General features: G+C 47.7%; 12 non-coding genes across 12 annotated transcripts; all 12 read right to left on the bottom strand.

Moving 5' to 3' along the window:
• Positions 1-2,256: 2,256 nt before the first annotated feature.
• trnal-aag (transfer RNA leucine (anticodon AAG)) lies at positions 2,257-2,339 on the bottom strand. Its single transcript has one exon. It is a non-coding gene; the product is annotated as a tRNA-Leu (tRNA).
• Positions 2,340-5,469: 3,130 nt separating this feature from the next.
• trnal-aag (transfer RNA leucine (anticodon AAG)) lies at positions 5,470-5,552 on the bottom strand. The gene has a single exon. It is a non-coding gene; the product is annotated as a tRNA-Leu (tRNA).
• A 1,906-nt stretch (positions 5,553-7,458) lies between these two features.
• On the bottom strand, positions 7,459-7,541 carry trnal-aag (transfer RNA leucine (anticodon AAG)). The gene has a single exon. It is a non-coding gene; the product is annotated as a tRNA-Leu (tRNA).
• A 1,160-nt stretch (positions 7,542-8,701) lies between these two features.
• Positions 8,702-8,773, bottom strand: trnag-ucc (transfer RNA glycine (anticodon UCC)). Its single transcript has one exon. It is a non-coding gene; the product is annotated as a tRNA-Gly (tRNA).
• A 675-nt stretch (positions 8,774-9,448) lies between these two features.
• trnal-aag (transfer RNA leucine (anticodon AAG)) lies at positions 9,449-9,531 on the bottom strand. Its single transcript has one exon. It is a non-coding gene; the product is annotated as a tRNA-Leu (tRNA).
• A 1,160-nt stretch (positions 9,532-10,691) lies between these two features.
• Positions 10,692-10,763, bottom strand: trnag-ucc (transfer RNA glycine (anticodon UCC)). The gene has a single exon. It is a non-coding gene; the product is annotated as a tRNA-Gly (tRNA).
• Positions 10,764-11,438: 675 nt separating this feature from the next.
• Positions 11,439-11,521, bottom strand: trnal-aag (transfer RNA leucine (anticodon AAG)). The gene has a single exon. It is a non-coding gene; the product is annotated as a tRNA-Leu (tRNA).
• A 1,160-nt stretch (positions 11,522-12,681) lies between these two features.
• On the bottom strand, positions 12,682-12,753 carry trnag-ucc (transfer RNA glycine (anticodon UCC)). The gene has a single exon. It is a non-coding gene; the product is annotated as a tRNA-Gly (tRNA).
• A 675-nt stretch (positions 12,754-13,428) lies between these two features.
• On the bottom strand, positions 13,429-13,511 carry trnal-aag (transfer RNA leucine (anticodon AAG)). The gene has a single exon. It is a non-coding gene; the product is annotated as a tRNA-Leu (tRNA).
• Positions 13,512-14,671: 1,160 nt separating this feature from the next.
• Positions 14,672-14,743, bottom strand: trnag-ucc (transfer RNA glycine (anticodon UCC)). The gene has a single exon. It is a non-coding gene; the product is annotated as a tRNA-Gly (tRNA).
• A 675-nt stretch (positions 14,744-15,418) lies between these two features.
• Positions 15,419-15,501, bottom strand: trnal-aag (transfer RNA leucine (anticodon AAG)). The gene has a single exon. It is a non-coding gene; the product is annotated as a tRNA-Leu (tRNA).
• A 1,160-nt stretch (positions 15,502-16,661) lies between these two features.
• On the bottom strand, positions 16,662-16,733 carry trnag-ucc (transfer RNA glycine (anticodon UCC)). The gene has a single exon. It is a non-coding gene; the product is annotated as a tRNA-Gly (tRNA).
• Between the last annotated feature and the right edge of the window lie 9,568 nt (positions 16,734-26,301).

Below are 26,301 nucleotides of genomic sequence, written 5' to 3'. Positions count from 1 at the left end.
CAAGTGATTTTTCACAGTGCTCAGCAAAGGTAGATACCAACAAAAAGGAAGGGCGGTAAAAAGAGGGAAAATCGACCGTCGATATCTAAGGGAATAAGGGAGAGTATCAAATTGAAGGATAAAACATACAAAGTAGCAAAGATCAGTGGGAGACTAGAGGACTGGGAAATCTTTAGGGGGCAACTGAAAGCTACTAAAAAAAGCTATAAAGAAGAGTAAGATAGATTATGAGAGTAAACTTGCTCAGAATATAAAAACAGATAGTAAAGGTTTCGACAAATACATAAAACAAAAAAGAGTGGCTAAGGTAAATATTTGTCCTTTAGAGGATGAGAAGGGAGATTTAGTAATGGGAGATGAGGAAATGGCTGAGGAACTGAACAGGTTTTTTGGGTCGGTCTTCACAGTGGAAGACACAAATAACATGCCAGTGACTGATGGAAATGAGGCTATGACAGGTGAGGACCTTGAGAGGATTGTTATCACCAAGGAGGTAGTGATGGGCAAGCTCATGGGGCTAAAGGTAGACAAGTCTCCTGGACCTGATGGAATGCATCCCAGAGTGCTAAAAGGGATGGCTAGGGAAATTGCAAATGCACTAGTGATAATTTACCAAAATTATCTGGGGCCGTCCCGGCGGATTGGAAATTAGCAAACGTGACACCACTGTTTAAAAAAGGAGGTAGGCAGAAAGCGGGTAATTATAGGCCAGTGAGCTTAACTTCGGTAGTAGGGAAGATGCTGGTATCTATCATCAAGGAAGACATAGCGAGGCATCTGGATGGAAATTGTCCCACTGGACAGACGCAGCATGGGTTCATAAAGGGCAGGTCGCACCTAACTAATTTAGTGGAATATTTTGAGGACATTAACAGTGCGGTAGATAACGGGGAGCCAATGGATGTGGTATATCTGGTATATCTGGATTTCCAGAAAGCCTTTGACAAGGTGCCACACAAAAGGTTGTTGCATCAGATAAAGATGCATGGCATTAAGGGGAAAGTAGTAGCATGGATAGAGGATTGGTTAATTAATAGAAAGCAAAGAGTGGGGATTAATGGGTGTTTCTCTGGTTGGCAATCAGTAGCTAGTGGTGTCCCTCAGTGATCAGTGTTGGGCCCACAACTGTTCACAATTTACATCGATGATTTGGAGTTGGGGACCAAGGGCAATGTGTCCAAGTTTGCATACGACACTAAGATAAGTGGTAAAGCAAAAAGTGCAGAGGATATTGGAAGTCTGCAGAGGGATTTGGATAGGCTAAGTGAATGGGCTAGGGTCTGGCAGATGGAATACAATGTTGACAAATGTGAGGTTATCCATTTTGGTAGGAATAACAGCAAAAGAGATTATTATTTAAATGATAAAATATTAAAACATGCTGCTGTGCAGAGAGACCTGGGTGTTCTAGTGCATGAGTCTCAAAAAGTTGGTTTTCAGGTGCAACAGGTGATAAAGAAGGCAAATGGAATTTTGTCCTTCATTGCTAGAGGGATGGAGTTTAAGACTGGGGAGGTTCTGCTGCAATTGTATAAGGTGTTAGTGAGGCCACACCTAGAGTATTGTGTTCAGTTTTGGTCTCGTTGCTTGAGAAAGGACGTACTGGCACTGGAGGGTGTGCAGAGGAGATTCACTAGGTTAATCCCAGAGCTGAAGGGGTTGGATTACGAGGAGAGGTTGAGTAGACTGGGACTGTACTCATTGGAATTTAGAAGGATGAGGGGGGGGGGGGGGATCTTATAGAAACATATGAGATTATGAAGGGAATAGAAAGGATAGATGCGGGCAGGTTGTTTCCACTGGCGGGTGAAAACAGAACTAGGGGGCATAGCCTCAAAATAAGGGGAAGTAGATTTAGGTCTGAGTTTAGAAGGAACGTCTTCACCCAAAGCGTTGTGAATCTATGGAATTCCTTGCCCAGTGAAGCAGTAGAGGCTCCTTCATTAAATGTTTTTAAGATAAGGATAGATAGTTTTTTGAAGAATAAAGGGATTAAGGGTTATGGTGTTCGGGCCGGAAAGTGGAGCTGAGTCCACAAAAGATCAGCCATGATCTCATTGAATGGTGGAGCAGGCTCGAGGGGCCAGATGGCCTACTCCTGCTCCTAGTTCTTATATTATCCAGTTATGAACTGGGCTTCTCCCTGTGAGGTCTTGCTGTGCGAATGTAAGCAGGAATCTCATTCCCTGGCCCATTGAATCTTCCTGGGGTTGCACATTTTGCTGGAGAAACGTAACCACGTGGAGGAAACGTTAATGTCAGAAGTAGGATTCGAACCCACCCCTCCAGAGGAGACTGCAACCTTAACGCAGCGCCTTCGACCGCTAGGCCATCCTGACGCGCTGTAACCAAAGATATGCTCCATCGGCGAATCGATTTAAATTCAATTTTCATCTTCATTTCATTTCAAACTAGATGTGGTTTTACTATTTTTGAACGCCAGCCAGACTCTTGTATCTGAGTGCGATCGTTCTCCAACACGCTGTGTGTTAAGGAGCTCTCATTTCTGCATTGATCAGTTTGCTCTTTTCAACAAAGTCCGTACTGCCGCCTACCTGTTCCTCACACGAAGGTATTACGAGTCTAAGATCTGAGCGGCGTGATGGATCCAATTATACAGTTGCATCTTGGCGACTGGAATCTCTCTGCACAGCTGCTTCTGGTGCTGCTTTCACAGGCTAGTAGCCTAATAGCCCCTCCAGTGTCCAAACACGAGGATGTTCATGCTGTAAAGGCGGCAGAAGAACATTCTGGGAGAAGCCAACTTATTCACATCCGCCAATACAACATGCCAGACTATTTACAACAAGGGAAGTGGAAATTTACGCGGAGTCCTGGGATCATTATTAATTCCTGATCCAGAGTTACTGAGCAGATCATGCCGTCATGAACTTGGCTTCTGCCTGTGGGAACTTGCTGTGCGAATTTAAGCACGAATCTCACGTCCCGAGGCCACCGCTTCCCCTTTGAATGGGAGGTATTGGATCTTCCTGGGCCTGAACATTTTGCTGGAGAAATGTAAGCACGTGGAAGAAAAGTTAATGTCAGAGGTGGCATTCGAACCCTCGCCTCCAGCAAGACAGTTCGGCCATCCTGACGAGCTGGGTGAAATGTTATGCTCCGTGCACAAATCGACATAGACATAGAACATACAGTGCTGTAGGAGGCCATTCGGCCCATCGAGTCTGCACCGACCCACCTAAGCCCTCAATTCCACCCTATCACCCTCATCCCGCAACCGGATAATCTTTCCTACCTTTGTGGACACGAAGGGCAATTTTGCATGGCCAATTCACCTAGCCTGCACGTCTATGGGCTGGAGGAGGAAACCGGAGCACCCGGGGTGAAATTCACGCAGACACAGGGAGAACATGCAGACTCCGCACAGACAGTGACCGAAGCCGGGAATCGAAACTGGAACCCTGGTGCTGTGAAGCAACTGTGCTAACCACGATGCTACCTTGCTGTCCAAAATTTCGAAATAAATTTCTTCTGCGATGGCCGAGAATCGAACACGGGTCAACTGCTTGGAAGGAAACTGTGCTCACCACTGTACCACCATCGCTCACAGACCCGCTTTGAATTATATCTTCATTCGCATTTTCTTTCTAATCAGTTGTGCTTTTCCTATTTTTTGAACACCAGCCATAATCCTGAATCTGAGTACCGTCCTTCTCCAAGCCGCTGGGGGCTAAGGAGCTTCGCATTGATGCATTGATCAGTTTGCTGCAATCAACAAAGACCGAACTCCCGCCGACCTGTTCCTCACACGACGGTATTGAGAGTCTAAGATCTGAGCGGCGTGAAGGATCCAATTATACAGTTGCATCCTTGCGACTGGAAACTCTCTCCACAGCTGATTCTGGTGCTGCTTTCACAAACAAGTAGCCAAAGAACCCTTCAGTGTCAAAACAGGAGGTCCCTCATGCTGTAAAGGCGGCAGAAGAACTTTCTGGAAGAAGCCAACTGATTCACGTCCGACAATCCAACCAGCCAGACAATTTACAACAAGGGAAGTGGAAATTTACCCGGAGTCCTGAGGTCAGTATTAATTCGTCAACCAGAGTCACTGAGCAGATCATCCCGTCATGAACTGGGCTTCTGACAGTGGGGTCTTGCTGTGCGAATTTAAGTGCGAATCTCACGTGCCGAGGCCACCGCTTCCCCATTGAATGGGAGGTATTAGATCTTCCTGGGGTTGAACATTTATTGGAGAAATGTAACCTCGTGGAAAAAAAGGCAATGTCCGAAGTAGGATTCGAACCCACGCCTTCCAGAGGACACTGCGATCTTAACGCAGCGCCTTCGACCGCTCGGCCAGCCTGACGAGCTGGCGACAACGTTATGCTACGTGCACAAATAGACATAGACAGAGAACATACAGAGCAGAAGGAGTCCAGTCGGCCCATCGAGTCTGCACCGACCCACTTAAGACGTCAATTCCATCCTATCACACTCACCCCGCAACCCAATAAACCTTCCTACTTTTTTGGACACTAAGGGCAATTACGCATGACCAATTCCCCGAGCCAGCGCGTCTTCATGCTGTGGGAGGAATCCGGAGCACCCGGGGTGAAATTCACGCAGACATGGGGAGAACGTGCAGACTCCGCACAGACAGTGACCCAAGCCGGGAATCGAACCTGGAACCCTGGAGCTGTGAAACAACTGTGCTAACCACAGCGCTAGCTTGCTGCCGAAAATTTCGAAATAAGTTTTTTCTGCGATGGCCGGGCATCGAACCTAGATGAAATGCTTGGAAGGCAGCTATGCTCACCACTATACCACCATCACTCACTGAAGAACTTTAAATTCTATCTTCATTGACTTTTCATTTCTAATCAGTTGTGCTTTTCCTATTTTTGAACACCAGCCAGAGTCCTGTATCTGAGTGCCGTCCTTCTCCAAGCCGCTGGGGGTTAAGGAGCTTCGCATTGTTGCATTGATCAGTTTGCTGCAATCAACAAAGACCGAACTCCCGCCGGCCTGTTCCTCACACGAAGGTATTGAGAGTCTAAGATCTGAGCGGCGTGAAGGATCCAATTCTCCAGTTGCATCCTTGCGACTGGAATCTCTCTCCACAGCTGCTTCTGGTGCTGCTTTCACAAACAAGTAGCCAGAGAACCCTTCAGTGTCCAAACAGGAGGACGTTCATCCAGGAAAGGCTGCAGTAGAGTTTTCTGGGAGATGTCGACTGAGACACCTCAATAATCCAACCAGCCAGACTATTTACAACAAGAGACGAGACATTTACCCGGAATCCTGGGATCATTATTAATTCCTCAAATAGAGTCATGAGCAGATTATCCAGTGATGAACTGGGCTTTTGCCTGTGGGGTCTTGCTGTGCGAATATCAGCAGGAATCTCATTCCAGGAGGCCACCGCTTCCCCATTGAATGGGAGGTATTGGATCGTCCTGGTGTTGCAAATATTGCTGGAGAAACGTAACCACGTGGAGGAAAAGGGAATGTCAGAAGTGGGATTCGAACCCACGCCTCCAGAGGAGACTGCGACCTTAACGCAGCGCCTTCGACCGCTCGGCCATCCTGACGCACTGTGGCCAAAGATATGCTCCATGCGCAAATCGATTTAAATTTAATTTTCATCTTCATTTCATTTCAAACTAGATGTGGTTTTACTATTTTTGAACGCCAGCCAGACTCTTGCGTCTGAATGCGATCGTTCTCCAACGCGCTGTGTGTTAAGGAGCTCTCATTTCTGCATTGATCAGTTTGCTCCAATCAACAAAGTCCGTACTGCCGTCTAACTGTTCCTTCCACGAAGGTATTAAGAGTCTAAGATCTGAGTGGCGGGAAGGATCCAATGAGACAGTTGCATCCTGGCGACTGGAATCTCTCTGCACAGCTGCTTCTGGTGCTGCTTGCACAGACAAGTAGCCGAATAACGCCTCCAGTGCCAAACACGAGGATGTTCATGCTGTAAAGGCGGCAGAAGAACTTTCTGGAAGAAGCCAGCTGATTCACGTCCGACAATCCAACCAGCCAGACTATTTACAACAATGGAAGTGGAAATTTACCCGGAGTCCTGGGATCAGTATTAATTCGTCAACCAGAGTCACTGAGCATATCATCCAGTCATGAACTGGGCTTCTGACTGTGGGGTCTTGCTGTACGAATTTAAGTACGAATCTCGCATCCCGAGGCCACCGCTTCCCCATTGAATGGGGGGTATGAGATCTTCCTGGGGTTCAACAATTTTTGGAGAAATGAAACCTCGTGGAAAAAAAGGCAATGTCAGAAGTAGGATTCTAACGCACGCCTCCAGAGGAGACTGCGTCCTTAACCCGCGCCTTCGACCGCTCGGCCACCCTGACGAGCTGCAGAAACTGTTATGCTCGGTGCACAAGTCGACATAGAACATACAGTGCAGAAGGAGTCCATTCGGCTCATCGAGTCTGCACCGATCCCCTAAAGACCTCAATTCCATCCTATCACCCTCACCCCGCAACCCAATAATCCTTCCTAGCTTTTTGGACACGAAGGGCAATTACGCATGACCAATTCCCCTAGCCTGCTCGTCTTTATGCCGTGGGAGGAAACCGGAGCACCCGGGGTGAAATTCACGCAGACATGGGGAGAACGTGCAGACTCCGCACAGACAGTGACCCAAGCCGGGAATCGAACCTGGAACCCTGGAGCTGTGAAACAATGTGCTACCTTGCTGCCCAAAATTTCGAAATAAGTTTTTTCTGCGATGGCCGGGCATCGAACCTAGATGAAATGCTTGGAAGGCAGCTATGCTCACCACTATACCACCATCGCTCACTGAAGAACTTTAAATTCTATCTTCATTGTCATTTCATTTCTAATCAGTTGTGGTTTTCCTATTTTTGAACACCAGCCAGAGTCCTGCATCTGAGTGCCGTCCTTCTCCAAGCCGCTGGGGGTTAAGGAGCTTCGCATTGTTGCATTGATCAGTTTGCTGCAATCAACAAAGACCGAACTCCCGCCGACCTGTTTCTCACATGAAGATATTGAGAGTCTAAGATCTGAGCGGCGTGAAGGATCCAATTCTCCAGTTGCATCCTTGCGACTGGAATCTCTCTCCACAGCTGCTTCTGGTGCTGCTTTCACAAACAAGTAGCCAGAGAACCCTTCAGTGTCCAAACAGGAGGACGTTCATCCAGTAAAGGCGGCAGAAGAGTTTTCTGGGAGATGTCGACTGAGACACCTCGACAATCCAACCAGCCAGACTATTTACAACAAGAGACGAGACATTTACCAGGAATCCTGGGATCATTATTAATTCCTCAAATAGAGTCATGAGCAGATTATCCAGTGATGAACTGGGCTTTTGCCTGTGGGGTCTTGCTGTGCGAATATCAGCAGGAATCTCATTCCAGGAGGCCACCGCTTCCCCATTGAATGGGAGGTATTGGATCGTCCTGGTGTTGCAAATATTGCTGGAGAAACGTAACCACGTGGAGGAAAAGGGAATGTCAGAAGTGGGATTCGAACCCACGCCTCCAGAGGAGACTGCGACCTTAACGCAGCGCCTTCGACCGCTCGGCCATCCTGACGCACTGTGGCCAAAGATATGCTCCATGCGCAAATCGATTTAAATTTAATTTTCATCTTCATTTCATTTCAAACTAGATGTGGTTTTACTATTTTTGAACGCCAGCCAGACTCTTGCGTCTGAGTGCGATCGTTCTCCAACGCGCTGTGTGTTCAGGAGCTCTCATTTCTGCATTGATCAGTTTGCTCCAATCAACAAAGTCCGTACTGCCGTCTAACTGTTCCTTCCACGAAGGTATTAAGAGTCTAAGATCTGAGTGGCTGGAAGGATCCAATGAGACAGTTGCATCCTGGCGACTGGAATCTCTCTGCACAGCTGCATCTGGTGCTGCTTTCACAGACAAGTAGCCGAATAACGCCTCCAGTGCCAAACACGAGGATGTTCATGCTGTAAAGGCGGCAGAAGAACTTTCTGGAAGAAGCCAGCTGATTCACGTCCGACAATCCAACCAGCCAGACTCTATACAACAATGGAAGTGGAAATATACCCGGAGTCCTGGTATCAGTATTAATTCGTCAACCAGAGTCACTGAGCATATCATCCAGTCATGAACTGGGCTTCTGACTGTGGGGTCTTGCTGTACGAATTTAAGTACGAATCTCGCGTCCCGAGGCCACCGCTTCCCCATTGAATGGGAGGTATGAGATCTTCCTGGGGTTCAACAATTTTTGGAGAAATGTAACCTCGTGGAAAAAAAGGCAATGTCAGAAGTAGGATTCTAACGCACGCCTCCAGAGGAGACTGCGTCCTTCACCCGCGCCTTCGACCGCTCGGCCACCCTGACGAGCTGCAGAAACTGTTATGCTCGGTGCACAAATAGACATAGAACATACAGTGCAGAAGGAGTCCATTCGGCCCATCGAGTCTGCACCGATCCACTTCAGACCTCAATTCCATCCTATCACCCTCACCCCGCAACCCAATAATCCTTCCTACCTTTTTGGACACTAAGGGCAATTACGCATGACCAATTCCCCGAGCCAGCTCGTCTTTATGCCGTGGGAGGAAACCGGAGCACCCGGGGTGAAATTCACGCAGACATGGGGAGTACGCGCAGACTCCGCACAAACAGTGACCCAAGCCGGGAATCGAACCTGGAACCCTGGAGCTGTGAAACAACTGTGCTACCTTGCTGCCCAAAATTTCGAATTAAGTTTTTTCTGCGATGGCTGGGAATCGAACCCAGGTCAATTGCTTGGAAGGCAGCTATGCTCACCATTATACCACCACCGCTCACTGAAGAATTTTAAATTGTACCTTCATTGTCATTTCATTTCTAATCAGTTGTGCTTTTCCTATTTTTGAACACCAGCCAGAGTCCTGCATCTGAGTGCCGTCCTTCTCCAAGCCGCTGGGGGTTAAGGAGCTTCGCGTCGTTGCATTGATCAGTTTGCTGCAATCAACAAAGACCGAACTCCCGCCGACCTGTTCCTCACATGAAGATATTGAGAGTCTAAGATCTGAGCGGCGTGAAGGATCCAATTATACAGTTGCATCCTTGCGACTGGAATCTCTCTCCACAGCTGCTTCTGGTGCTGCTTTCACAAACAAGTAGCCAGAAAACCCTTCAGTGTCCAAACAGGAGGACGTTCATCCAGTAAAGGCGGCAGAAGAGTTTTCTGGGAGATGTTGACTGAGACACCTCGACAACCCAACCAGCCAGACTATTTACAACAAGAGACGAGACATTTACCAGGAATCCTGGGATCATTATTAATTCCTCAAATAGAGTCATGAGCAGATTATCCAGTGATGAACTGGGCTTTTGCCTGTGGGGTCTTGCTGTGCGAATATCAGCAGGAATCTCATTCCAGGAGGCCACCGCTTCCCCATTGAATGGGAGGTATTGGATCGTCCTGGTGTTGCAAATATTGCTGGAGAAACGTAACCACGTGGAGGAAAAGGGAATGTCAGAAGTGGGATTCGAACCCACGCCTCCAAAGGAGACTGCGACCTTAACGCAGCGCCTTCGACCGCTCGGCCATCCTGACGCACTGTGGCCAAAGATATGCTCCATGCGCAAATCGATTTAAATTTAATTTTCATCTTCATTTCATTTCAAACTAGATGTGGTTTTACTACTTTTGAACGCCAGCCAGACTCTTGCGTCTGAGTGCGATCGTTCTCCAACGCGCTGTGTGTTCAGGAGCTCTCATTTCTGCATTGATCAGTTTGCTCCAATCAACAAAGTCCGTACTGCCGTCTAACTGTTCCTTCCACGAAGGTATTAAGAGTCTAAGATCTGAGTGGCGGGAAGGATCCAATGAGACAGTTGCATCCTGGCGACTGGAATCTCTCTGCACAGCTGCATCTGGTGCTGCTTTCACAGACAAGTAGCCGAATAACGCCTCCAGTGCCAAACACGAGGATGTTCATGCTGTTAAGGCGGCAGAAGAACTTTCTGGAAGAAGCCAGCTGATTCACGTCCGACAATCCAACCAGCCAGACTCTATACAACAATGGAAGTGGAAATATACCCGGAGTCCTGGTATCAGTATTAATTCGTCAACCAGAGTCACTGAGCATATCATCCAGTCATGAACTGGGCTTCTGACTGTGGGGTCTTGCTGTAATAATTTAAGTACGAATCTCGCGTCCCGAGGCCACCGCTTCCCCATTGAATGGGAGGTATGAGATCTTCCTGGGGTTCAACAATTTTTGGAGAAATGTAACCTCGTGGAAAAAAAGGCAATGTCAGAAGTAGGATTCTAACGCACGCCTCCAGATGAGACTGCGTCCTTAACCCGCGCCTTCGACCGCTCGGCCACCCTGACGAGCTGCAGAAACTGTTATGCTCGGTGCACAAATAGACATGGAACATACAGTGCAGAAGGAGTCCATTCGGCCCATCGAGTCTGCACCGATCCACTTAAGACCTCAATTCCATCCTATCACCCTCACCCCGCAACCCAATAATCCTTCCTACCTTTTTGGACACTAAGGGCAATTACGCATGACCAATTCCCCGAGCCAGCTCGTCTTTATGCCGTGGGAGGAAACCGGAGCACCCGGGGTGAAATTCACGCAGACATGGGGAGAACGTGCAGACTCCGCACAGACAGTGACCCAAGCCGGGAATCGAACCTGGAACCCTGGAGCTGTGAAACAACTGTGCTACCTTGCTGCCCAAAATTTCGAAATAAGTTTTTTCTGCGATGGCTGGGAATCGAACCCAGGTCAACTGCTTGGAAGGCCGCTATGCTCACCATTATACCACCATCGCTCACTGAAGAATTTTAAATTACATCTTCATTGTCATTTCATTTCTAATCAGTTGTGCTTTTCCTATTTTTGAACACCAGCCAGAGTCCTGCATCTGAGTGCCGTCCTTCTCCAAGCCGCTGGGGGTTAAGGAGCTTCGCGTCGTTGCATTGATCAGTTTGCTGCAATCAACAAAGACCGAACTCCCGCCGACCTGTTCCTCACATGAAGATATTGAGAGTCTAAGATCTGAGCGGCGTGAAGGATCCAATTATACAGTTGCATCCTTGCGACTGGAATCTCTCTCCACAGCTGCTTCTGGTGCTGCTTTCACAAACAAGTAGCCAGAAAACCCTTCAGTGTCCAAACAGGAGGACGTTCATCCAGTAAAGGCGGCAGAAGAGTTTTCTGGGAGATGTCGACTGAGACACCTCGACAATCCAACCAGCCAGACTATTTACAACAAGAGACGAGACATTTACCAGGAATCCTGGGATCATTATTAATTCCTCAAATAGAGTCATGAGCAGATTATCCAGTGATGAACTGGGCTTTTGCCTGTGGGGTCTTGCTGTGCGAATATCAGCAGGAATCTCATTCCAGGAGGCCACCGCTTCCCCATTGAATGGGAGGTATTGGATCGTCCTGGTGTTGCAAATATTGCTGGAGAAACGTAACCACGTGGAGGAAAAGGGAATGTCAGAAGTGGGATTCGAACCCACGCCTCCAGAGGAGACTGCGACCTTAACGCAGCGCCTTCGACCGCTCGGCCATCCTGACGCACTGTGGCCGAAGATATGCTCCATGCGCAAATCGATTAAAATTTAATTTTCATCTTCATTTCATTTCAAACTAGATGTGGTTTTACTATTTTTGAACGCCAGCCAGGCTCTTGCGTCTGAATGCGATCGTTCTCCAACGCGCTGTGTGTTAAGGAGCTCTCATTTCTGCATTGATCAGTTTGCTCCAATCAACAAAGTCCGTACTGCCGTCTAACTGTTCCTTCCACGAAGGTATTAAGAGTCTAAGATCTGAGTGGCGGGAAGGATCCAATGAGACAGTTGCATCCTGGCGACTGGAATCTCTCTGCACAGCTGCTTCTGGTGCTGCTTGCACAGACAAGTAGCCGAATAACGCCTCCAGTGCCAAACACGAGGATGTTCATGCTGTAAAGGCGGCAGAAGAACTTTCTGGAAGAAGCCAGCTGATTCACGTCCGACAATCCAACCAGCCAGACTATTTACAACAATGGAAGTGGAAATTTACCCGGAGTCCTGGTATCAGTATTATTTCGTCAACCAGAGTCACTGAGCATATCATCCAGTCATGAACTGGGCTTCTGACTGTGGGGTCTTGCTGTACGAATTTAAGTACGAATCTCGCGTCCCGAGGCCACCGCTTCCCCATTGAATGGGAGGTATGAGATCTTCCTGGGGTTCAACAATTTTTGGAGAAATGTAACCTCGTGGAAAAAAAGGCAATGTCAGAAGTAGGATTCTAACGCACGCCTCCAGAGGAGACTGCGTCCTTCACCCGCGCCTTCGACCGCTCGGCCACCCTGACGAGCTGCAGAAACTGTTATGCTCGGTGCACAAATAGACATAGAACATACAGTGCAGAAGGAGTCCATTCGGCCCATCGAGTCTGCACCGATCCACTTAAGACCTCAATTCCATCCTATCACCCTCACCCCGCAACCCAATAATCCTTCCTACCTTTTTGGACACTAAGGGCAATTACGCATGACCAATTCCCCGAGCCAGCTCGTCTTTATGCCGTGGGAGGAAACCGGAGCGCCCGGGGTGAAATTCACGCAGACATGGGGAGAACGTGCAGACTCCGCACAGACAGTGACCCAAGCCTGGAATCGAACCTGGAACCCTGGAGCTGTGAAACAACTGTGCTACCTTGCTGCCCAAAATTTCGAATAAAGTTTTTTCTGCGATGGCTGGGAATCGAACCCAGATCAACTGCTTGGAAGGCAGCTATGCTCACCATTATACCACCATCGCTCACTGAAGAATTTTAAATTCTATCTTCATTGTCATTTCATTTCTAATCAGTTGTGCTTTTCCTATTTTTGAACACCAGCCAGAGTCCTGCATCTGAGTGCCGTCCTTCTCCAAGCCGCTGGGGGTTAAGGAGCTTCGCGTCGTTGCATTGATCAGTTTGCTGCAATCAACAAAGACCGAACTCCCGCCGACCTGTTCCTCACATGAAGATATTGAGAGTCTAAGATCTGAGCGGCGTGAAGGATCCAATTATACAGTTGCATCCTTGCGACTGGAATCTCTCTCCACAGCTGCTTCTGGTGCTGCTTTCACAAACAAGTAGCCAGAAAACCCTTCAGTGTCCAAACAGGAGGACGTTCATCCAGTAAAGGCGGCAGAAGAGTTTTCTGGGAGATGTCGACTGAGACACCTCGACAATCCAACCAGCCAGACTATTTACAACAAGAGACGAGACATTTACCAGGAATCCTGGGATCATTATTAATTCCTCAAATAGAGTCATGAGCAGATTATCCAGTGATGAACTGGGCTTATGCCTGTGGGGTCTTGCTGTGCGAATATCAGCAGGAATCTCATTCCAGGAGGCCACCGCTTCCCCATTGAATGGGAGGTATTGGATCGTCCTGGTGTTGCAAATATTGCTGGAGAAACGTAACCACGTGGAGGAAAAGGGAATGTCAGAAGTGGGATTCGAACCCACGCCTCCAGAGGAGACTGCGACCTTATCGCAGCGCCTTCGATCGCTCGGCCATCCTGACGCACTGTGGCCAAAGATATGCTCCATGCGCAAATCGATTTAAATTTAATTTTCATCTTCATTTCATTTCAAACTAGATGTGGTTTTACTATTTTTGAACGCCAGCCAGACTCTTGCGTCTGAATGCGATCGTTCTCCAACGCGCTGTGTGTTAAGTAGCTCTCATTTCTGCATTGATCAGTTTGCTCCAATCAACAAAGTCCGTACTGCCGTCTAACTGTTCCTTCCACGACGGTATTAAGAGTCTAAGATCTGAGTGGCGGGAAGGATCCAATGAGACAGTTGCATCCTGGCGACTGGAATCTCTCTGCACAGCTGCATCTGGTGCTGCTTTCACAGACAAGTAGCCGAATAACGCCTCCAGTGCCAAACACGAGGATGTTCATGCTGTAAAGGCGGCAGAAGAACTTTCTGGAAGAAGCCAGCTGATTCACGTTCGACAATCCAACCAGCCAGACTATATACAACAATGGAAGTGGAAATATACCCGGAGTCCTGGTATCAGTATTAATTCGTCAACCAGAGTCACTGAGCATATCATCCAGTCATGAACTGGGCTTCTGACTGTGGGGTCTTGCTGTACGAATTTAAGTACGAATCTCGCGTCCCGAGGCCACCGCTTCCCCATTGAATGGGAGGTATGAGATCTTCCTGGGGTTCAACAATTTTTGGAGAAATGTAACCTCGTGGAAAAAAAGGCAATGTCAGAAGTAGGATTCTAACGCACGCCTCCAGAGGAGACTGCGTCCTTAACCCGCATCTTCGACCGCTCGGCCACCCTGACGGGCTGCAGAAACTGTTATGCTCGGTGCACAAATAGACATAGAACATACAGTGCAGAAGGAGTCCATTCGGCCCATCGAGTCTGCACCGATCCACTTAAGACCTCAATTCCATCCTATCACCCTCACCCCGCAACCCAATAATTCTTCCTACCTTTTTGGACACTAAGGGCAATTACGCATGACCAATTCCCCGAGCCAGCTCGTCTTTATGCCGTGGGAGGAAACCGGAGCGCCCGGGGTGAAATTCACGCAGACATGGGGAGAACGTGCAGACTCCGCACAGACAGTGACCCAAGCCGGGAATCGAACCTGGAACCCTGGAGCTGTGAAACAACTGTGCTACCTTGCTGCCCAAAATTTCGAATAAAGTTTTTTCTGCGATGGCTGGGAATCGAACCCAGGTCAACTGCTTGGAAGGCAGCTATGCTCACCATTATACCACCATCGCTCACTGAAGAATTTTAAATTCTATCTTCATTGTCATTTCATTTCTAATCAGTTGTGCTTTTCCTATTTTTGAACACCAGCCAGAGTCCTGCATCTGAGTGCCGTCCTTCTCCAAGCCGCTGGTGGTTAAGGAGCTTCGCGTCGTTGCATTGATCAGTTTGCTGCAATCAACAAAGACCGAACTCCCGCCGACCTGTTCCTCACATGAAGATATTGAGAGTCTAAGATCTGAGCGGCGTGAAGGATCCAATTATACAGTTGCATCCTTGCGACTGGAATCTCTCTCCACAGCTGCTTCTGGTGCTGCTTTCACAAACAAGTAGCCAGAAAACCCTTCAGTGTCCAAACAGGAGGACGTTCATCCAGTAAAGGCGGCAGAAGAGTTTTCTGGGAGATGTCGACTGAGACACCTCGACAATCCAACCAGCCAGACTATTTACAACAAGAGACGAGACATTTACCAGGAATCCTGGGATCATTATTAATTCCTCAAATAGAGTCATGAGCAGATTATCCAGTGATGAACTGGGCTTATGCCTGTGGGGTCTTGCTGTGCGAATATCAGCAGGAATCTCATTCCAGGAGGCCACCGCTTCCCCATTGAATGGGAGGTATTGGATCGTCCTGGTGTTGCAAATATTGCTGGAGAAACGTAACCACGTGGAGGAAAAGGGAATGTCAGAAGTGGGATTCGAACCCACGCCTCCAGAGGAGACTGCGACCTTAACGCAGCGCCTTCGATCGCTCGGCCATCCTGACGCACTGTGGCCAAAGATATGCTCCATGCGCAAATCGATTTAAATTTAATTTTCATCTTCATTTCATTTCAAACTAGATGTGGTTTTACTATTTTTGAACGCCAGCCAGACTCTTGCGTCTGAATGCGATCGTTCTCCAACGCGCTGTGTGTTAAGGAGCTCTCATTTCTGCATTGATCAGTTTGCTCCAATCAACAAAGTCCGTACTGCCGTCTAACTGTTCCTTCCACGAAGGTATTAAGAGTCTAAGATCTGAGTGGCGGGAAGGATCCAATGAGACAGTTGCATCCTGGCGACTGGAATCTCTCTGCACAGCTGCATCTGGTGCTGCTTTCACAGACAAGTAGCCGAATAACGCCTCCAGTGCCAAACACGAGGATGTTCATGCTGTAAAGGCGGCAGAAGAACTTTCTGGAAGAAGCCAGCTGATTCACGTCCGACAATCCAACCAGCCAGACTATTTACAACAATGGAAGTGGAAATTTACCCGGAGTCCTGGGATCAGTATTAATTCCTCAACCAGAGTCACTGAGCAGATCATCCAGTCATGAACTGGGCTTCTGACTGTGGGGTCTTGCTGTGCGAATTTAAGTACGAATCTCGCGTCCCGAGGCCACCGCTTCCCCATTGAATGGGAGGTATGAGATCTTCCTGGGGATGAACAATTTTTGGAGAAATGTAACCTCGTGGAAAAAAAAGCAATGTCAGAAGTAGGATTCTAACCCACGCCTCCAGAGGAGACTGCGTCCTTAACCCGCGCCTTCGACCGCTCGGCCACCCTGACGAGCTGCAGAAACTGTTATGCTCGGTGCACAAATAGACATAGAACATACAGTGCAGAAGGAGTCCATTCGGCCCATCGAGTCTGCACCGATCCACTTAAGACCTCAATTCCATCCTATCACCCTCATCCCGCAACCCAATGATCCTTCCTACCTTTTAGGACACTAAGGGCAATTACGCATGACCAATTCCCCTAGCCTGCTCGTCTTTATGCCGTGGGAGGAAACCGGAGCACCCGGGGTGAAATTCACGCAGACATGGGGAGAACGTGCAGACTCCGCACAGACAGTGACCCAAGCCGGGAATCGAACCTGGAACCCTGGAGCTGTGAAACAACTGTGCTACCTTGCTGCCCAAAATTTCGAAATAAGTTTTTTCTGCGATGGCTGGGAATCGAACCCAGGTCAACTGCTTGGAAGGCAGCTATGCTCACCATTATACCACCATCGCTCACTGAAGAACTTTAAATTCTATCTTCATTGTCATGTCATTTCTAATCAGTTGTGCTTTTCCTATTTTTGAACACCAGCCAGAGTCCTGTATCTGAGTGCCGTCCTTCTCCAAGCCGCTGGGGGTTAAGGAGCTTCGCGTCGTTGCATTGATCAGTTTGCTGCAATCAACAAAGACCGAACTCCCGCCGACCTGTTCCTCACATGAAGACATTGAGAGTCTAAGATCTGAGCGGCGTGAAGGATCCAATTATACAGTTGCATCCTTGCGACTGGAATCTCTCTCCACAGCTGCTTCTGGTGCTGCTTTCACAAACAAGTAGCCAGAAAACCCTTCAGTGTCCAAACAGGAGGACGTTCATCCAGTAAAGGCGGCAGAAGAGTTTTCTGGGAGATGACGACTGAGACACCTCGACAATCCAACCAGCCAGACTATTTACAACAAGAGACGAGACATTTACCAGGAATCCTCGGATCATTATTAATTCCTCAAATAGAGTCATGAGCAAATTATCCAGTGATGAACTGGGCATCTGCCTGTGGGGTCTCGCTGTGCGAATATACGCAGGAATCTCATTCCCGGAGGACAACGCTTCCCCATTTAATGGGAGGTATTGGATCTTCCTGGCGTTGATCATTTTGCTGGAGAAATGTAACCACGTGGAGGAAAACTTAATGTCAGAAGTGGGATTCGAACTCACGCCTTCAGAGGAGAGTGCGACCTTAACGCAGCGCCTTCGACCGCGCGGCCATCCTGACGCGCTGTAGCCAAAGATATGCTCCATGCGCAAATCGAGTTAAATTTAATTTTCGTCTTCATTTCATTTCAAACTAGATGTGGTTTTACTATTTCTGAACGCCAGCCAGACTCTTGTGTCTCAGTGCGATCGTTCTCCAACGCGCTGTGTGTTAAGGAGCTCTCATTTCTGCATTGATCAGTTTGCTCCAATCAACAAACTCCATACTGCCGCCTACCTGTTCCTCACACGAAGGTATTAAGAGTCTAAGATCTGAGCGGCGTAAAGGATCCAATTAGACAGTTGCATTCTGGCGACTGTAATCTCTCTCCACAGCTGCATCTGGTGCTGCTTTCACAGACAAGCAGCCGAATAACGCCACCAGTGTCCAAACACGAGGAAGTTCATGCTGTAAAGGCAGCAGAAGAACATTCTGGGAGAAGCCAACGGATTCACCTGCGTCAATCCAAGCAGCCAGACTATTTCCAACAAGGGAAGTGAAAATTTACCAGGAGTCCTGTGATCATTATTAATTCCTCAACCAGAGTCACTGAGCAGAACATCCCGTCATGAACTTGGCTTCTGCCTGCGGGGTCTTGCTGTGCGTATTTAAGCAAGAATCTCACGTCCTGAGGCCACCGCTTCCCCATTGAATCGGAGGTATTGGATTATCCTCGGGTTCAACACTTCGCTGGAGAAATGGATCCGCGCGGATGAAAGTTGAATATCTGAAGTGAGATTCGAACACACGTCTCCAGAGGAGACTATAACCGAAACGCAGCACCTTCATCCGCTCGGCCATCGGTCCGCGCTGTGACATACGGTGTGTTCCGTGCACGAATCGATTTAAATTCTATCGTCATTGTCATTTCATTTCAAACAAAAACAAAGAACAACGAAAAGTACAGCACAGGAACAGGCCCTTCGGCCCTCCAAGCCCGTGCCGACCATGCTGCCCGTCTAAACTAAAATCTTCTACACTTCCTTGTTCCGTATCCCTCTATTCCCATCCTATTCCTGTATTTGTCAAAATGCCCCTTCCATGTTACTATCGTCCATGGTCCCACCGCCTCCTCCGGCAGCGAGTTCCAGGCACCCACTAACCTCTGTGTAAAAAACGTGCCTCGTACATCTCCTCTAAACATTACCCCGCGCACCTTAAACCGATGCCGCCCAGTAATTAACACCCCTAGCCTGGGCAAATGTCTCTGACTATCCACTGTGTCGATGCCCCTCATAATTTTGTAGACCACTATCAGCTCGCCCGTCAACCTCCGTCGTTCCAGTGAGAACAAACCGAGTTTATTCAACCGCTCCTCATAACTAATGCCCTCCATACCGGGCATCATCCTGTTAAATCTCTTCTGCACCTTCATAAAGCCTCCACACACTTCTGGTAGTGTGGCGACCAGAATTGAACACTCTACTCAAAGTGTGGCCAAACTAAGGTTCTATACAGCTGCAACGTGACGTGCCAATTCTTGTACTTAGTGCCCCGGCCAATGAAGGCAAGCATGCCGTATGCCTTTCTGACTACCTTATCCACCTGTGTTGTCCCTTTCAATGACCTGTGGACCTGTTCACCTTGATCTCTCTGACTTTCAATACTCTCGAGTGTTCTACCATTCACTGTATATTCCCTACCTCCATTAGACCTTCCAAAATGCATTACCTCACATTTGTCCGGATTAAACGCCATCTGCCATCTCTCCACCCACGTCTCCAAACGATCTAAATCCTGCGGCATCCGCTGACTGTCCTCATCTCTATCCGCAATTCCACCAACCTGTGTGTCGTCTGCAAACTTACTTAGCAGACCAGTTACATTTTCCTCCAAATCATTTATGTTTTCTACGAACAGCAAAGGTCCCAGCACTGATCCCTGCGGAACACCACTAGTCACAGCCCTCCAATTAGGAAATCACCCTTCCATTGCTGCACTCTGCCTTCTATGACCTAACCAGTTCTCGATCTAACTTGCCAGCTCACCCCTGATCCCGTGTGACTTCAATTTTTGTGCCGGTCTACCATGAGGGACCTTGTCAAAGGCCTTACTGAAGTCCATATAGATAACATCCACTGCCCTACCTGCATCAATCATCTTTGTGACCTCTTCGAAAAACTGAGTTTACCTTGACAATCCAACCAACCAAACTACTCACAACAAGAGAAGAGGAATTTTACCCGGAGTCCTGGGATCAATGTTAATTCCTCAACCAGAGTCACTGAGCAGATCATCCAGCCATGAATTGGGTTTCTATCTGTACGGTCTTCTTGTGCGAATCGAAGCAGGAATCTCATGTCCTGAGGCCACCGCTTCCCCATTGTATCTGAGTTATTTGACCTTCCTGAGGTTGAACATTTTGCTGCAGAAATGTAACCTCGTGGACGAAAAGTTAATGTCAGCAGTGGGATTCGAACACACGCCTCCAGAGGAAACTGCTACCTGAATGCAGTGTCTACGATCGCTCGGCCATCCTGAGGCGCTCTGGCAGAAGCCCTGCTCCGTGCACAAATCGATTTGAGATCTTTCTTAATCATCATTTCATTCTAAACTCGATGTGATTTTCCTATTTTTGAACCACAGCCAGAGTCTTGCATCCGACTGGCATCCTTCTCCAAGCCGCTGGGGGTTATGGAGCTTCTCAACGCTGCATTGACCTGTTTGCTCCAATCAACAAAGACCAAACTGCCGCCGACCTGTTCCTCATTATTGAGAGTCGTAGATCTGAGCGGCGTGAAGGATGCAATTAGACTGTTGCATTCTTGCGACTGGAATCTTTCTCCACAGCTGCTTCTCTTGCTGCTTTCACAGACAAGTAGCCAAAGAACCCCTGCAGTGTCCAAACAGGAGGACGTTCATCCAGTAAAGGCGGCAGAAGAGGACTCTGGGAGAAGTCAACTGAGTAACCGCGACAATCCAACCAGACAGATTATTTACACGATAAGAGGAATTATACCCGGAGTCCTGGGATTCATATTACTGCTTCAACCAGAGTCACTGAGCAGATTATCCATTCATCAAGTGGGCTTTTTCCTGTGGGAATTTAAGCACGAATCGCACGATACGAGGCCACCTCTCCCATTGCATGGGAGATATTGGATCATCCTGGGGTTGAATATTTTTCTTGAGAAATGTAACCTCGTGGAGGTAATGTTAATGTCAGATGTTGAATTCAAACCTACGCCTCCAGAGGAAACTGCGACCTTAACGCAGCGCCATCAACCGCTCTGCTATCCTGACGCTTTGTGGCAAAGGGTATGCTCCGTGCATCAATAGATTTAAGTTCGATCTTCACCGTTATTTCATTTCGAACGAGATGTGCTTTTCCTATTTTTGAACGCCAGCCAGAGTCACGTATCTGGGTGCCATTCTTCTCCAAGCCTCTGGCGGTTAAGAAGCTTCTCATTGATGCATTGATCAGTTTGATCCAATCAAAAAACCCGAACTGCCGCCGACCTGTTCCTCACACGAAGCTATTGAGAGTCTAAGATCTGAGCGGCGTGAAGCATGCAATTATAGAGTTGCATTCTCGCGACTGGAATCTCTCTCCACAGCTGCTTCTGCATTCACAGACAAGTAGCCAAAAAACACCTTCAGTGTCCAAACAGGAGGAGTTTCATGCAGTAAAAGCGGCAGAAGAGGATTATGTGAGAGGTTAAATGAGTCACCTCGACAATCCAACCAGCAAGACTATTTACAACAAGTGAAGAGGAATTTTGCCCGGAGTCCTGGGATCCATATTAATTCCTCAACCAGAGTCACTGAGCAGATTATCCGGTCACTAGCTGGGATTTTGCCAGTGGGGTATTGCTGTGCCAATTTAAGCAGGAATCTCACGTCCTGAGGCCAACGGTTCCCCATTGAATTGGAGGTATTGGATGTTTGGTAGTTGAACATTTTGCTGGAGAAATGTAACCTCGTGGAAGAAAAGTTAATGTCAGAAGTGGGAGTCGAACACAGGCCTCAGAGAAGACTGCGATCTTAATGCTGCGACTGGGACCTTAAAGCAGCGCCTTCGAACGTTCGGCCACCCTGCCGCGCTGTGGCAACAGATATGCTCCGTGCACAAATCGATTTAAATTCTATCTTCTTCGTAATTTCCTTTCAAACAAGATGTGCTTTTCCTATTTTTGAACCCCAGCCAGAGACCTGCATCTGAGTGCGATCTTTCTCCAAGCCGCTGGGGGGTTAAGGAGCTTTTCATTGCTGCATTGATCAGTTTGCTGCAATCAACAAAGACCGAGCTGCCGCCTACCTGTTCCTCACGCGAAGGTATTGAGAGTCTAAGATCTGAGCGGCGTGAAAGCTCCAATTAGACAGTTGCATCCTGGCGACTGGAATCTCTCTCCACAGCTGCTTCTGGTGCCGCTTTCACAGACAAGTCGCCAAAGAACCCCTTCTGTGTCCACACAGGAGGAAGTTCATCTCATGTCCTGAGGCCACCACTTCCCAATTGAACCGGAGGTATTGGATCTTCCTGGGGTTGAACATTTTGTTTGAGGAACATAACTTCGTGGAAGAAATGTTAATGTCAGAAGGGAATTCGAACGCACGCTTCCAAAGGAGACTGCAAACTTAACGCAGCGCCTTCGACCGCTCGGCCATCCTAACGCTTTGTGACAAAACATATGCTCCGTGCACAAATCGATTTAAATTCTATATTCATCGTAATTTCTTTTCACACTTCATGTGCTTTTCCTATTTTTGCACTCCAGCCAGAGTCCTCTATCTGAGTGCCGTCCATCTCCAAGCCGCTGGTGTTTAACGAGCTTCTCATTGCTGCATTGATCAGTTTGCTGCAATCAACAAAGACCGAACTCCCGCCGACCTGTTCCTCACACGAAGGTATTGAGAGTCTAAGGTAAAGGTAAAAAATGGGGAACCACAGAGAAAATGCTGTAAAAAAGGATGGGTGAGTAAATTTGCAGATGACACTAAAGTCGGTGGAGTTGTGGATAGTGCGGAAGGATGTTACAAGTTACAGAGGGACCATAAGACCATAAGACATAGGAGCGGAAGTAAGGCCATTCGGCCCATCGAGTCCACTCCACCATTCAATCATGGCTGATTTCAACTCCATTTACACGCTCTCTCTCCATAGCCCTTAATTCCTCGAGAAATCAAGAATTTATCAACTTCTGTCTTAAAGACACTCAACGTCCCGGCCTCCACCGCCCTCTGTGGCAATGAATTCCACAGACCCACTACTCTTTGGCTGAAGAAATTTCTCCTCATCTCTGTTCTAAAGTGATTCCCTTTTATTCTAAGGCTGTGCCCCCGGGTCCTAGTCTCCCCTGCTCATGGAAACAACTTCCCTACGTCCACCCTATCTAAGCCATTCATTATCTTGTAAGTTTCTATTAGATATCCCCTCAACCTCCTAAACTTCAATGAATATAATCCCAGGATCCTCAGACGTTCATCGTATGTTAGGCCTACCATTCCTGGGATTATCCCTGTTAATCTCCGCTGGACCCGCTCCAGTGCCAGTATGTCCTTCCTGAGGTGTGGGGCCCAACATTTCTCACAGTATTCTAAATGGGGCCTAACTAACGCTTTATAAAGCTTCAGAAGTACATCCCTGCTTTTATATTCCAAGCCTCTTGAGATAAATGACAACATTGCATTTGCTTTCTTAATTACGGACTCAACCTGCAAGTTTACCTTGAGAGAATCCTGGACTAGGACTCCCAAGTCCCTTTGCTCTTCAGCATTATGAATTTTGTCACCGTTTAGAAAATAGTCCATGCCTCTATTCTTTTTTCCAAAGTGCAAGACCTCGCACTTGCCCACGTTGAATTTCATCAGCCATTTCTTGGACCACTTTACTAAACTGTCTAAAACTTTCTGCAGCCTCCCCACCTCCTCCATACTACCTGCCCCTCCACCTATCTTTGTATCATCGGCAAACTTAGCCAGAATTTCCCCAGTCCCGTCATCTAGATCGTTAATATATAAAGAGAACAGCTGCGGCCCCAACACTGAACCCTGCGGGACACCACTCGTCATCGGTTGCCATTCCGAAAAAGAACATTTTATCCCAACTCTCTGCCTTCTGCCTGACAGCCAATCGTCAATCCATGTTAGTACCTTGCCTCGAATACCATGGGCCCTTATTTTACTCAGCAGTCTCCCGTGAGGCACCTTATCAAAGGCCTTTTGGAAGTCAAGATAGATAACATCCATTGGCTCTCCTTGGTCTAACCTATGTGTTATCTCTTCAAAGAACTCTAACAGGTTTGTCAGGCACGACCTCCCCTTACTAAATCCATGCTGACTTGTCCTGATCCGACCCCGTACTGACAAGAATTTAGAAATCTCATCCTTAACAATGGATTCTAGAATCTTGCCAACAACCGAGGATAGACTAATTGGCCTATAATTTTCCATCTTTTTCCTTGTTCCCTTCTTGAACAGGGGGGTTACAACAGCGATTTTCCAATCCTCTGGGACTTTCCCTGACTCCAGTGACTTTTGAAAGATCATAACTAACGCTTCCACTATTTCTTCAGATATCTCCTTTAGAACTCTAGGATGTATCCCATCTGGGCCCGGAGATTTATCAATTTTTAGACCTCTTTGTTTCTCTAGCACTTTCTCCTTTGTGATGGATACCATATTCAACTCTGCCCCCTGACTCTCCTGAATTGTTGGGATATTACTCATGTCTTCTACTTAGGCCACACTTGGAGTATAGTGTTCAATTCTGGTCGCCACACTACCAGAAGGATGTGGAGGCTTTAGAGAGGGTGCAGAAGAGATTTACCAGAATGTTGCCTGGTATGGAGGGCATAAGCTATGAGGAGCGATTGAATAAACTCGGTTTGTTCTCACTGGAACGAAGGAGGTTGAGGGGCGACCTGATAGAGGTATACAAAATATTGAGGGGCATAGACAGAGTGGATAGTCAGAGGCTTTTCCCCAGGGTAGAGGGGTCAATTACTAGGGGGCATAGGTTTAAGGTGAGAGGGGCAAGGTTTAGAGTAGATGTACGAGGCAAGTTTTTTACGCAGAGGGTAGTGGGTGCCTGGAACTCGCTACCGGAGGAGGTAGTGGAAGCAGGGACGATAGGGACATTTAAGGGGCATCTTGACAAATATATGAATAGGATGGGAATAGAAGGATACGGACCCAGGAAGTGTAGAAGATTGTAGTTTAGTCGGGCAGTATGGTCGGCACGGGCTTGGAGGGCCGAAGGGCCTGTTCCTGTGCTGTACATTTCTTTGTTCTTTGTTCTTTGTACTGTGAAGACTGACGCAAAGTACTTATTTAGTTCCTCAGCTGTTTCCTTCTCTCCCATCACTAGATTACCAGGGACATTTTGGAGCGGCCCAATGTCTACTTTTACCTCCCGTTTGTTTTTAATGTATTTAAAGAAACTTTTATTATCAATCCTAATGTTACTTTCTGGCCTACCTTCATAATTGATCCTCTCTTTCTTTATTTCTCTCTTTGTTATCCTGTTTGTTTTTGTAGCCTTCCCAATCTTCTGACTTCCCACTACTCTTTGCCAGATTATAGGCTTTCTCTGTTGTTTTGATGCATTCCCTAACTTCCTTTGTCAGCCATGGCTGCCTAATCTCCCCTCTGATAACCTTTCTTTTCTTTGGGACGGACATCTGTACTGTGCCCTCAATTACTCCCAGAAACTCCAGCCATTGCTGTTCTACTGTCTTTCCCACTAGGCTCTGCTCCCAGTCGATTTTCGTCAGTTCCTCCCTCATGCCCCTGTAGTTACCTTTATTTAACTGTAACACCTTTACATCTGATTCTATCTTCTTTCTTTCAAATTGGAGATTGAATTCTACCATGTTATGATCACTGCCTCCTAAGTGTTCCCTTACTTTAAGATCTTTAATCAATTCTGGCTCATTACATATAACTAAGTCCAGAATGGTCTGTCCCCTCGTGGGCTCCATCACAAGCTGTTCCAAAAAGACCCCTCCTGTAAACATTCAATGAATTCCCTTTCCTTGGGTCCACTGGCAGCATTATCTACCCTGTCCACCTGCATATTAAAGTCCCCCATGATCACTGTGACCTTGCCTTTCTGACACGCACTTTCTATTTCGTGGTGCATTTTGTGACCCTGGTCCTGACCACTGTTAGGAGGCCAGTACATAACACCCATTATGGGTTTTTTTTGCCTTTGTGGTTCCTCAACTCTACCCACGCAGACTCCACATCATCTGACCCTATGTCGTTTAGTGCTATCGATTTAATTTCATTCCTAATTAACAAGTCAGCCCCGCCCCCTCTGCCCACCTCTCTGTCTCTTCGATAGGTTGTGAATCCCTGGAGGTTTAAATGCCAGTCCTGAACCCCCTGCAACCACGTCTCTGTGATGCCTACCACATCATACCTGCCAGTCACAATCTGGGCCACAAGCTCATCTACCTTGTTCCGTACACTGCGCGCATTTAAATATAGCACCTTTAATTCTCTATTGACCGTCCCTTTTTGTTTTCTTAGTGTGGTGGACCTTGGTTTACTGAGGCTTTCCATACACTGTGTCATATTTTGTGGGACGGGGACTATCGTAACCTCTCCTGAGTTCGGTCTTTTCGTGCGTTTTTGTATTCCTAAGCAGCTACGCTTCCCACTGATTACTTCACCTCATGGTTCCCTGACTCCCCTCGCCCCCCCCCCCCCCATTCTCTAGTTTAAAGTCCGACTGACCACCCTATTTACTTTTTTCGCCAGAACACTGGTCCCAGCTCGGTTCAGGTGGAGACCATCCCAACGGTATAGGTCCCCCTGTCCTAAAACTGATGCCAGTGCCCCATGAAAAGGAACCCCTCTTTCCCACACCACTCTTTCAGTCACGT

This window comes from Scyliorhinus torazame, chromosome 24, assembly GCF_047496885.1.
Source record: "Scyliorhinus torazame isolate Kashiwa2021f chromosome 24, sScyTor2.1, whole genome shotgun sequence".
NCBI classification, from domain to species: domain Eukaryota; kingdom Metazoa; phylum Chordata; class Chondrichthyes; order Carcharhiniformes; family Scyliorhinidae; genus Scyliorhinus; species Scyliorhinus torazame.
This window is presented reverse-complemented; position numbering and strand designations above follow the sequence as displayed.